Consider the following 10897-nt stretch of genomic DNA (forward strand, 5'->3'; position numbering starts at 1 on the left):
AGCGAATGTTGTCAGAAACCCAGGAGAGCGAGGGAGTTGCCACGCCCACAACACAGACACACAGAGAGAGACAGACGGGGAGGGACAGGGGAAACAGAGGACAAGGAAAAACACAGGAAAACTAGTGACACAGCTGCACTTGATTGAATTAATAAGATATCCACAATAATTAAAAAAAAATCAATGTGTCTTATGCGGTCTGTGCACATTTCCACTGGGACTGTCTGGAGGCACCTGTACATCTTTGACTTGAACTTTGCTCCTTACTCGTGGTTTTCTCCTCCTCACTGTAATCTGAGTATTAATGATCCTCAAATGTCATGTTTGATAAGAGTCCTGACCTGAAGACATCTGCATGACCATCAGGGGTCATACTCTTAGCCCTGCCTACTAGCAACAGGAAGTACGTCTTGTGTGACAATCATCATTTGAATTACATTAAATTTTTGTGGTGTGGTCTACACTTGATATACCGCATCATGGGTGTTCTGTAGTACCACCTAGTAGAGACAGGAAGTGGCAATGAACTCCTTCCTGCAGTGTCCAAAACATGTAAAAATCCCAAGTTCTTGTCGACAGGTCGGAGTCTACACACGTCCCAACACACACATCACTGCTTGGAGCTTTAATTTTCTTTTTCGCTGATAAAAATGATATTTTAAGAGTTTTAAGGGTTTTAGTCTGCTTCGTGTTCTCATTGCCTTTAAATTTAAAATAGCATATCTGAATAATCAAACTGATAGCCAGTAAAAACCTTGACTTTCACTGCAGCTCACACACACACACACACACACAGAGAGAGAGAGAGAGAGAGAGAGAGAGAGAGAGAGAGAGAGAGACTCCCACACTTGAGTGGACAGGTAACAAACATTTAGACATCCATAATTAAAGGTCAACAGTGTGGGGCAAACAGATATTGAGAGGAAGTCTGTGTTTATGCTAATGCCTTGTCAGACAGAGAGGCCAGCGACTCTCTGACACCATCTATTAATAATGAGACACGATTGCAGAAATGCACTGGATATGAACCAAACAAAGCTGCTTCTGGCAAACAATGGGATCTGACAGCCGGCTGAGTGAGTGCTTTGAAATTAGGCTGCGTGTGCATGCAGCGTTTGCAGGGAGTCGGGTGTGTGAATGGATTTGTTTGTGTATTGATGTTTGTGTTTTTGTGTTTGTCTCACAGCAGTGGCCTTGTCGGGCCTGTTTGCAAACATGCTTGTACACGAGTGGCGACAAGCCTGCAGGGAAGCGTTGGTAACGGAAATGCAGGGAAGAGAGTGGGAAACCTGCTGGTCGAGGCTGAGGCACATGGTACCTCTACAAAAGGCAAATAAGAAAGTAGTATGTATAATTTCTGAATACAACAATGTGTGTTAAATATATTTAAAGGTATAATATGCAATGTTTTCCTAAAAATAATGTATAGACACATATAAACAGTCATCATGGCCCACAAGTGTGTTGTGGTCCCTGGCCTCTGCCCATATTTCATTATTTTCTCTCATTATTTTACTGCACTCAGGATGCTTTACCAACCCACAGCATCTGTATTTGACACCCTGACATCCCTGTGGTGCGTTTAAGAACAGCTTGGATTTCAGAATATCTTGCTGAAATAATTCTAGCTGGGTCATTTTCTAATCTAATCAAATAAGACAGTGGTTCCCACAGTGGTTACAGGACAAACAATAGTACATTCAGACTTTTCAGCCAGTTACACTGCAGAAAGTTCAGTGTTTCCAGACCAGAAAACCACATGAACCATTGAAAATTAATTTTCTAGCAATACAACCAAGCAACACTACTAAACAGTTTGTTTGACATTATTGTTGTGCCCACATGTTAAAAAAGCAAGCTATTTCTGTATCTGCTGCACTTAATTTTAATTTTGTACTTTTAAACACTAATATAGTGCCTGGCTTAAAGGGATAGTTCACACAGAAATGAAATCTACTAAGCCTCATGCCGATTGAGGGTCAGGTTTAGTTGATGAATTGTGGGCTAATATTAAATTTTGTCCAAAATTTGATGTTTTACAGTGTACCATGCATGCTGCAATGATAGTAGCAGCAAAAGATGTGCAGCACTGAGTGAATAAAGTTACAGTTTAATATAAAAGACGCAGCTCATTATCCTTACCAATGAACATAGCACTGACCCCTTTCAAAATAAAGGTCATTATTATTAAACTGATGTTGTTTGGCTGAAATGTCGGGCATGTTTAATCAACGTCACTGTTTTATCAACTGATTGTCACTGCAGGTCAAGTTGCTTTTCAACATTATTGCGACATCCAGTCTTTAAACTAGGATTTGCAATGTATACACTGTGCAATTTATGAGAAATATGCTGAAGGATGTTTTTGAAAAGTTCACCCTGGGCCATTTTGAAACAGTCAGTGGACAGCAGTCGGCCCACTGGCCATAGTTTGGGCACCACAGGCTCGTTGTGAAATAGGCCACTGACTACTTTCACCCCCTCAGTCCACTAAAGGTCCTTCAAATGAAGACGGAAAGTCACTGGTTGAAGCGCTCACCACCAACACTTGAAGACCATAGAGTGTGTCGAAGCTGAAATAAGATATAAGCAATAAGAAACATGTAGGACCACAGCAACAATTAAAGACAGTGTGAGGTCATGGCCTCAGCTTTTAGCCAGCAGTGTGACTCTGAGGATGAAAAATTCAGCCTGCTTTGGTCCAGACTGAATCATTGGATAGATTGTCATAACATTTGGTACACACATTCATGTCCGCCTCAGGATGAATTATCGTAACTTGGGTGATCTCCTGATCTCCTTTTCATCTAGCACAGAGCTGCTAGACTTCTGTTTTTTTTCTGGAAATTCAGGCTGATTCTTGTATTTTTGTATTTAAACTTCATGTCTATTGTTAGGTTTCTTAGTTTGTCCAGCTGTTCCGTTCCTTGCTTGTAATTTATTAATTGATCAGTTTAAAAACACTGAGGCATTTATTTACTAGAGGCCATGATAATGAACTGGCAACTGTGTGTGCACTGTGCATGATAGTATATTGTTCTTTATTTTGTATTTCTGTTTTTATCTGTAACTGTAATGAAGTAGTTACCTTTTTTGCATCCAGATTACATAATTCCTTTACATATGATCCGTTACTCCCCAAGCCTGAATGCACACGTACTGTAAGAACATGGTGGTTCAACATGACGATCGCCATGGAAGCGGACCCACATCTCCTGTAGATCATTCTTATTTTCAGGTGATTATACACAAATGAAAACATAGCTATGACTACCAGTAAACCCCCTCCAGCAAACGAGCAGACAGGAAGTCTGTGCATCCATTACACAATGTCAAAGATGGCTATCTAAAATAAAGATGAATAAAATCACAATCAAGTTCATTTTAACATAACAGAGGTGTTACTGCTTTTCTGCATACAGGTTGTTCCTGCATTTAAAATTTTTATATCTTGGAAACAGTTTTTCAGGAGAGTGTACAAACCAACAATTGATTACTTCTACAAGAATCTTTCAGCTGAAGATATTCTTCAAATTTGCTGCCACTAAAAAACAATGTAAGATGTCCATCATCAAACAATCGGTCCTATGTAGATAAACGAGGATTGTCCTTTTCGCCTGTGGCAACATCCAAAAGTGTCCAAGGCCGCTCGACATTCACTTTAAATTTACACCTTCAAGCAGTACATTGGGACAAAGACCATCCCCAAATAATAAATACAATCATTTTGTTAGGTAGAATATTTATATTTAAAGCTTAATCAAGAAAAATTTTGGGAAAAAATCATCTCTATGAACTACTAGTAGAGCAACATAATATGAAATGGGAAAAGATCTGCTTGAGCGAAGAGTGGGACTTTTGAGTTGTATTGTGATGCCTTCATATTGTTGTGAGTGTTTTTTATTAATTAAATAAACTATATAGATAATAAATTAACCAATTAATTAAATAAATGCCCTTTGATCTCACACGCTGGACCTTTAAATCCTGGCTCCGGCCCTGCAGAGCACATGCACAATAATGACCTGACAGCGTTCCTCTATTCAAAGCTGGGAGCCTGCAGGGGCCACGGCCGCTCTGCGCAGTGAGCAAACAGGGGGAGTGAAGCCCTGCTGGTAGTGATATCATTATGCTGTGTGTCCGTCTGGACAAGGGGACCGGAGTGAGGTCAGGGGGTATGGGGTGTAATCTCCTGATTCAATAGGTTTGTGTGTGTCAGTATGTGTGTGTGTATATGTCTCTCCATCTTGCTGGTTGTGTGTCTGTGTCTCAAAGGGAGTGTTTTTGTGTATCTGTGTTTGTGTGTGTGTGTCTGTGTGTGTGTGTGGAGGATTAGCGTGCCTCTCCAGTCCTCTGGCTGTAATCAGACGGGACATTGGCTCCATGACGTCCCACAACCCCCACCACCACCCACTGCGGGAGCGCCTCTATCCCTTTCACCCTGTCATGTGTGTTTGGCTGCCGGTCTTGGGACCTTGGCGGTATGTTAGGAGTTAAAACAATTATTCTTGCTCACATCATGGTGTCCTTTTTAAAATCTCTGCTTCCACCGGACGGAGTGACAGGAAAATTGGGGAGACGAAGAAGGCCACTCGGCCAAAAGCACACCCTACATCTGCCTCTGTGTGACGTTTGTACGTTTATTTCCTTCAGTGGGATCTTTAAAACCGCTGATCCAAAAGCGAAAAGAAGGGGAAAAGATAACGCAGCTCCATCAGGGTGACAGTTCGACGGCCGTCAGATAAACAACCACCGCTGATCAGGTTAGTCTGAGCCCTCTGACCCAGGACTGGCCTGTCTGCTGTTAGTTTGACCTTTGACCTCTCCCTTTGTCACAGGACAATCCAAGCACAACCCCCCCCCACACCCCAACCTCCCCCCAATACACACACACACACGCACACACACTCCTACTTGGCCTCTTATCCTTGACAGCTCTTATGCTCATATTAAGATCTACTTCAGTGATTTCAGGGCGGTTTCAGCCATAAACTCTCATTTAGGGGGAAATTAGCTCTGGTCTCAGTCTTATAACTATACTGTGCTTAACAGCATTAGACCATTCTTGTGGCTTTTAAATAACAACGAGGATGGATAGTATCATTCAAATAAACCTCCACCAGCCTACTTTGTTGCACCATACGTAATGGCCGAACATTCATTGTTTTACATTATTGTGCTGCCATTGTGCTGTCCTCTTAGTGCCATGCAGTGCTTACAGATCCTAATTATAGATACTTATGGTTTAGTATATTAACATGAAAAAATGGTTTGATGCATCCATCAATGCATTTTACAATCAACTTTTAAATCCCACTTGGTCTGATGAAGCTTTAAAGACAGAAAACTGTCACCTGAACAAGCTTTGGAAAGATTTTTTCTTAAAGGTCCAGTGTGTGGGATTTATGGGGAATTATTGCCAGAATATAGCAGAAATGGAATGCAATATTCATAAGGATTTTTTTTTATCAGTGCAAACCTGAAAAAAGGATTTGTTGTTTTTTTGTTACCGTTACAGTGAGCCATCACTGAGAAACACTGGCTCTAGAAAGGGCATTTTGTGCTTTTTTTTTTTTTTTTTGTGATAAGAGTAGGCTCTCCTACATGCTTGGAAGGGGAGGGTGAGATGAGGTGCTCAAAATCACCACGAGATGGCACCAAATCCTTCTGAATGGACCTTTGAAAGGATGGTTTGAAAATTGAAAGGTGGGACTGTATGAGGTACTGATGAATGACACTGATATTTTTACACAATAATTAATTTTAAAACTGGGTAAACCTGCAGCGTTTTTAAAAGTCTGTGTGTTCAGCTCTGAGACCTTTTGTGGCTTCCAGATGAATCTCCTGTGTCACTCTTTATACTGTCAGGTATCTGCCTTATTTCACTGTTTATGTTCATTTTCAGCTGATAGGAATGGTGTTACGTTACTGCAGATGAAAACCTGTCATTTCCTGATTTTGCTGCTTCATAATAAAAGCATTTTATATAACAAACTAACAGGGGACTTTTATTGGGAAGAATTTATAGGAAGTAACAAGCGGCTGCAAACTCTGCTGTATTGGGCTGCAGCACCAAGTCAAACAGCAAAAGGAGGAAAAGAGGCAAAAAGGGGCAAAAATCTACCCAGATGTTGTGTTTACATCACTACCGATCAGAGCTGGAAATGATAAATACCCATGTCTGCTGCAAAATCATTTGACCCGTGTTTTACTGCTGATCCTGTCCACAGCAATACATTGCTTGGCTTCCAACACTGGTGCCCCTGTTGCTTCTCTAAACTGTGGACACGTTGACCTCAATCTACTGTAGGTAATACACTGACTATCGATAAGTACCTCATACAGCCCCACTTCAGAAATCTGAACTATCCCTTTAAGTTTCCAAAGCGTTCTTATTTTCTGAGGCATTCCAGATGTTTTACTTGTGCCACACTGTCACTTTTTACTGCCACAGAGACGGAGCACCATCAGACCCATAGAGACGAACCATAATCAACTTTACCAATTACACTCCATCTCAGACCACTTATTCCTCACAAAATGGAATTACTTAATGCTGGACATCACACAAATGCCTCTCAGTGTCCTGTGAGAGACTCCAAATACGCATTTATATATTCGAACCGATAGTTCAGACTGTAATGAAATAAGCTTTAAATAAGTCTTTGATGCCTTTTAAAAATGCTTACTTTGCAGGAGAAATGGCTCTGCGGATCTGGGCAGCAGCTTTAACGTACAACACAGCAGAAACATAAACCCTCCTCAGCGACGCGCCCGGTTCAGCTGTGAGAGAAAAAACTCAGGTCTGCAGGCCAAATGAGTGACATTTAAAAATGTCAGTCTTTTTTTTGTTTTAGCATGTGGTGTCTCATCTGTGTACAGGACAAAAAAAGATGTGTATATATGATTATCCATGCCATGAGTCTGTTTAAAATCATCAGAGGAGGGAAGTACAAATACTTTGTTACTGTATTTAAATTGATCTTTCAGGTATCTGTATTTCACTTGAGTATCTAGTTTGCTGACAACCTTTTACTTTACATTTTAACACAAATATCTGTACTTTCTACTCTTTGAATTTTCAAAACAGGTCTCCTTTTTTAATTTGAATGCATTTGAATTACTGATTATGGCTACTTTGCATCATTAGACACGGACTTCCCAGCAAGTTCCCGGTAATTCCACCTCAGTGGATGAAGCAAACAACGTCACAAGATGAAAAACAATGTAAAAGAAGAAAATGACATAACTAGACAAAAGAACATGACAATATATAACGAGACAAAAATGACGTAACAACGAAGATGGTGTAAAAGATGTGACAAGAGAGATCTGGAGGAGAAATTTGAAGTTCAGTTGTCTTTGCACAGAAACAGCTGGTAGAAATGTCCTTCGGAGGCCTAATTTTTACTTTTTACTTTGACTACATTTCTGAGCCTGTACTTTTTCTCTTTTACTTGAGCAAAGAAGTTAAATCAGTGCTTCTGCTTTTACCTGAATCTTTTTTTGCTTATACACGACTATCTGTACTTCTGCTTGAGTGCATACTTTTGCCACCTCTGGAAACCATAGCGGGCTGGTAAATTTGGATGAGGATGAGAAAAGGAGAATATGTAGAGGGCAGAAGGAGGGGTTACTGGTGTGTGTGTGTGTGTGTGTGTGTGTGTGTGTGTGTGTGTGTGTGTGTGTGTGTGTGTTGGAGGGGGGAAGTTGGGGAGATAATGATAAGCACCACTTAGGCTCTTTGATCACACAGGTTCATCAATCTACTGTCCAACCAGTGTGTCTGAGAAAGTCCTCCGCAGATGGATTAAGATCCTTTACACACACTCTCACACACACTCACACACACACATGCTCTTCTCTGTTTAATATTACTTTACCACTTTAGCCAAAGCTCTGTACTTCCAGCCATGCAGAGGTCGTCACACGGCTCTGTTACTGTACAAGCGAGCATGAAGAGATGCAATCCATCTTCAGAGCCGGAGGCCCCCGTATGGGACCTCTCTCTTCTCTTTCCCCCCCTCCTCTCTCTCCCCCCTCCCTTCATCCCGGCCTGAGTTTGTCTGGAGACGAGGGGTTAAGGAGGAACAGACCCTCTGAAGAGCTGCCTGCTTAACCTCTGACCTCATGGTGTATGAGAGAAAGGAAGAAAAAGAGACGGAGAGAGACATATAACTAGCTGCGGAATTAAAAGTAAATACACCGGGTTAGAAGTTTAACGATTTAACAGCCTTTCCAAATAAATCTCTGTTCATTTGTTCTTTCAAAATAAGGGTAAACTCTGCACAGGTGTAAGGTGGAGGAGGTTAACTTTGCTGTGAGAGAAACATGAGATGTCAGGGGAGAATGGCAGTTTGGAGGGGGGGGGGGTTAAAAAAAAGGGGGCGACCACCAACACAAACGCCCCCACCTTTCTCTGTCCCGCATCCCGGCAGACCCCACCCCTCTCTGGGCAGCAGGTTGTCAGTGAGGGGGTCCAGCTGGTGGAGACTGCAGATGCCAAACAACCTGTCAGAGATAAGAGGAGGCGGACAAGGTATGCACAGCCCCCCCCCCCCCCCCAGCACCCACACCACTCAGAGACACTGGGGTTCCTCATGCTTGATAAGATACTCTAAACAATACTCTCTACACTGTTGAATTGACACTTACTTGAGAAAAAGTGCAGGCTACTGCAGCTATCAGGTCCTTCATATTGATACATGCATTGAAACAGATAATCTGCACTGCACTTAAAAGAGTTTCCACTCCCGAGGTGTTGAACGTACTTTAAATAGCCCCCTGGAAATGTTAAAGGTTGTCTCTGCTGCGTTTGTGGTCTAATCACAGAAGAAGAACAACACCACAACCACTTGACTTACGCAAAAATCCTCTAAAATTTATTCCGTTTCTGTATATAAATCTGTCTTTATTTCCATAGAACAGAAAATACTGGTTGCTTATCACAACTATTTATCACCACTTAGAGATGGAGGGTGAAACCAGAAACAAACCTTCAAAGAGAAACAAATATCTCTGAACAATACCGTCTCGTTTCACAAGTTAACAACAAACTAATCTGTACAAATCTAGAGTAATAAATACTATTAGCAGGAACAAGGTTATAAAAAATCTCATTGTAACACACACATACACTCTTTCTCTCTCACACACACAGCTACACAAATCAAATACATATCAAGGAATGATGAGGATCTGAGCCCATATTACAGAAACTTCCAAACACACACAACTTATCTTAACTGTTTGGAAACCATGGTAAGAAGGGTTAGGACTTAATTTAGGGGGGAAAAAGCCATTACAGATGAACAGTCAATGGGAAAGTCAATGTTCCCCATCTAACTGAAGATAGGAAACATTTGCTAAAAGTAGCTAATGGCAGTGTTAGCTGGCTTGTTTAATCTGTACGGCTGCTCTTTTATAGAGTGCTGCAGGAATGAGTCCTAAAACCTGGAACTGGGTTAGCATATTAGCATTTCCGATTCCCTCTTTGTCTGCAAAAATGTCCGCGGTTAACACAAGCTTAAGAGATTTTCATGTTTTGTTCAGCAACATAAAATATGTCACAACCCACTAATAAATTATGAAGGTTTTGCATGTCTAAATAACTAAATGAGACCATGGTGGTTGTCGTGGGCATTAACCGCCATCATGCTGAACACTAGTCGTTTATGGCAGTGATGCTAAGCCATGCTATGGCAGTGCTGCTCATTTATAGCCTTATAAAAATCATAAAAGTGGTGTTTGTTTTTTGAGGATTGTCCTGCTGAAGACAATTTGTTGGTATCATACATTTTTGAACATCTTTAGATTTGTCTCCAGATGTTACCAACACCTCTAACTCACCTGTCTCAAAGTTGGGTGCCCTTTGCTGTTTTTGGTTGTTTGTTGGATGTAAGTTTTAAAAAAATGGTTGCAAAGATATTTAGGAGTTCCTAATCTGAGATAAGATAGGATGAAATAATATGATTCCTATTAGTTAGTTAGGCTTTGCTTCTGTAATATAAAATTGGGGGAAAAAAATGCTATCTTAGACTCTTCCTATCTCAACTTAAGTATTAAGCAAGGAAATTTCTGTAATATGGCCTCTGCTCTGGGATGTTTTGTAATGTTAGAGCACCTTCTCACATGTTAATGCATGTAAAACACCTGGGCACAAATATAAGAAACTGCCTCATTACATAAAATTAAAGCAAAATCTCAGCTCACGTCATGTTTTGCACAGTCGATGCCACAAATGTTTCTTTACAATTAGCTGAGAGGAGGAAAAGTAACACTACTCAGACCTGCAGGGAAATGTTTTTAACCCAATCTTGTCAAAGCAATTAATGGAGGCAGGCTGTATGGATGTGACAGGGAGCATCTAGATTCAAAATAAAGACACTAGGGAGAACATTTTAACGAGTTGGTGCATCGATGTTATCACATGTACAGCACTGTGATTCTTTGTGTTTGCTGAGCAATCCTCGCATGTCAGGGATCAACACCGGACTCATGAATAATTCAGAAACAAACAAAAATGGGACAAGACACACACACACACAAAACATGCTGCACTCCAGCTCTGACTGGTCAGCTTGGGATAAAAGAGAGCCACGCGGTCATTGGCAGTCGCTCGGTGAAAGGACAAAGCCGATTGGTCAGCTGGGGGTGACTAAGAGGACAGCGGTGACAGCTGCATGACGCTGAGTAGTGCATTTACCCAGAATGCAGTGGAAACAGTGTTTACAGGTCCTTCAGCCTGTAGCGTGGTCTAAACAAACTGTTTATCTCTATGGTGCAGCGCCTGCAGCTACCACTGCCTGTCTCATTGGAAATTAACTCATAGCATCCTTGAGCTGAGCTGACATAGGCTTTACATACAAACACGCACACACAGACAACTCATGCCTTT

The sequence above is a fragment of the Lutjanus erythropterus genome, chromosome 10, assembly GCF_056507025.1.
Source record: "Lutjanus erythropterus isolate fLutEry1 chromosome 10, fLutEry1.hap2, whole genome shotgun sequence".
Taxonomy (NCBI): Eukaryota; Metazoa; Chordata; class Actinopteri; order Lutjaniformes; family Lutjanidae; genus Lutjanus; species Lutjanus erythropterus.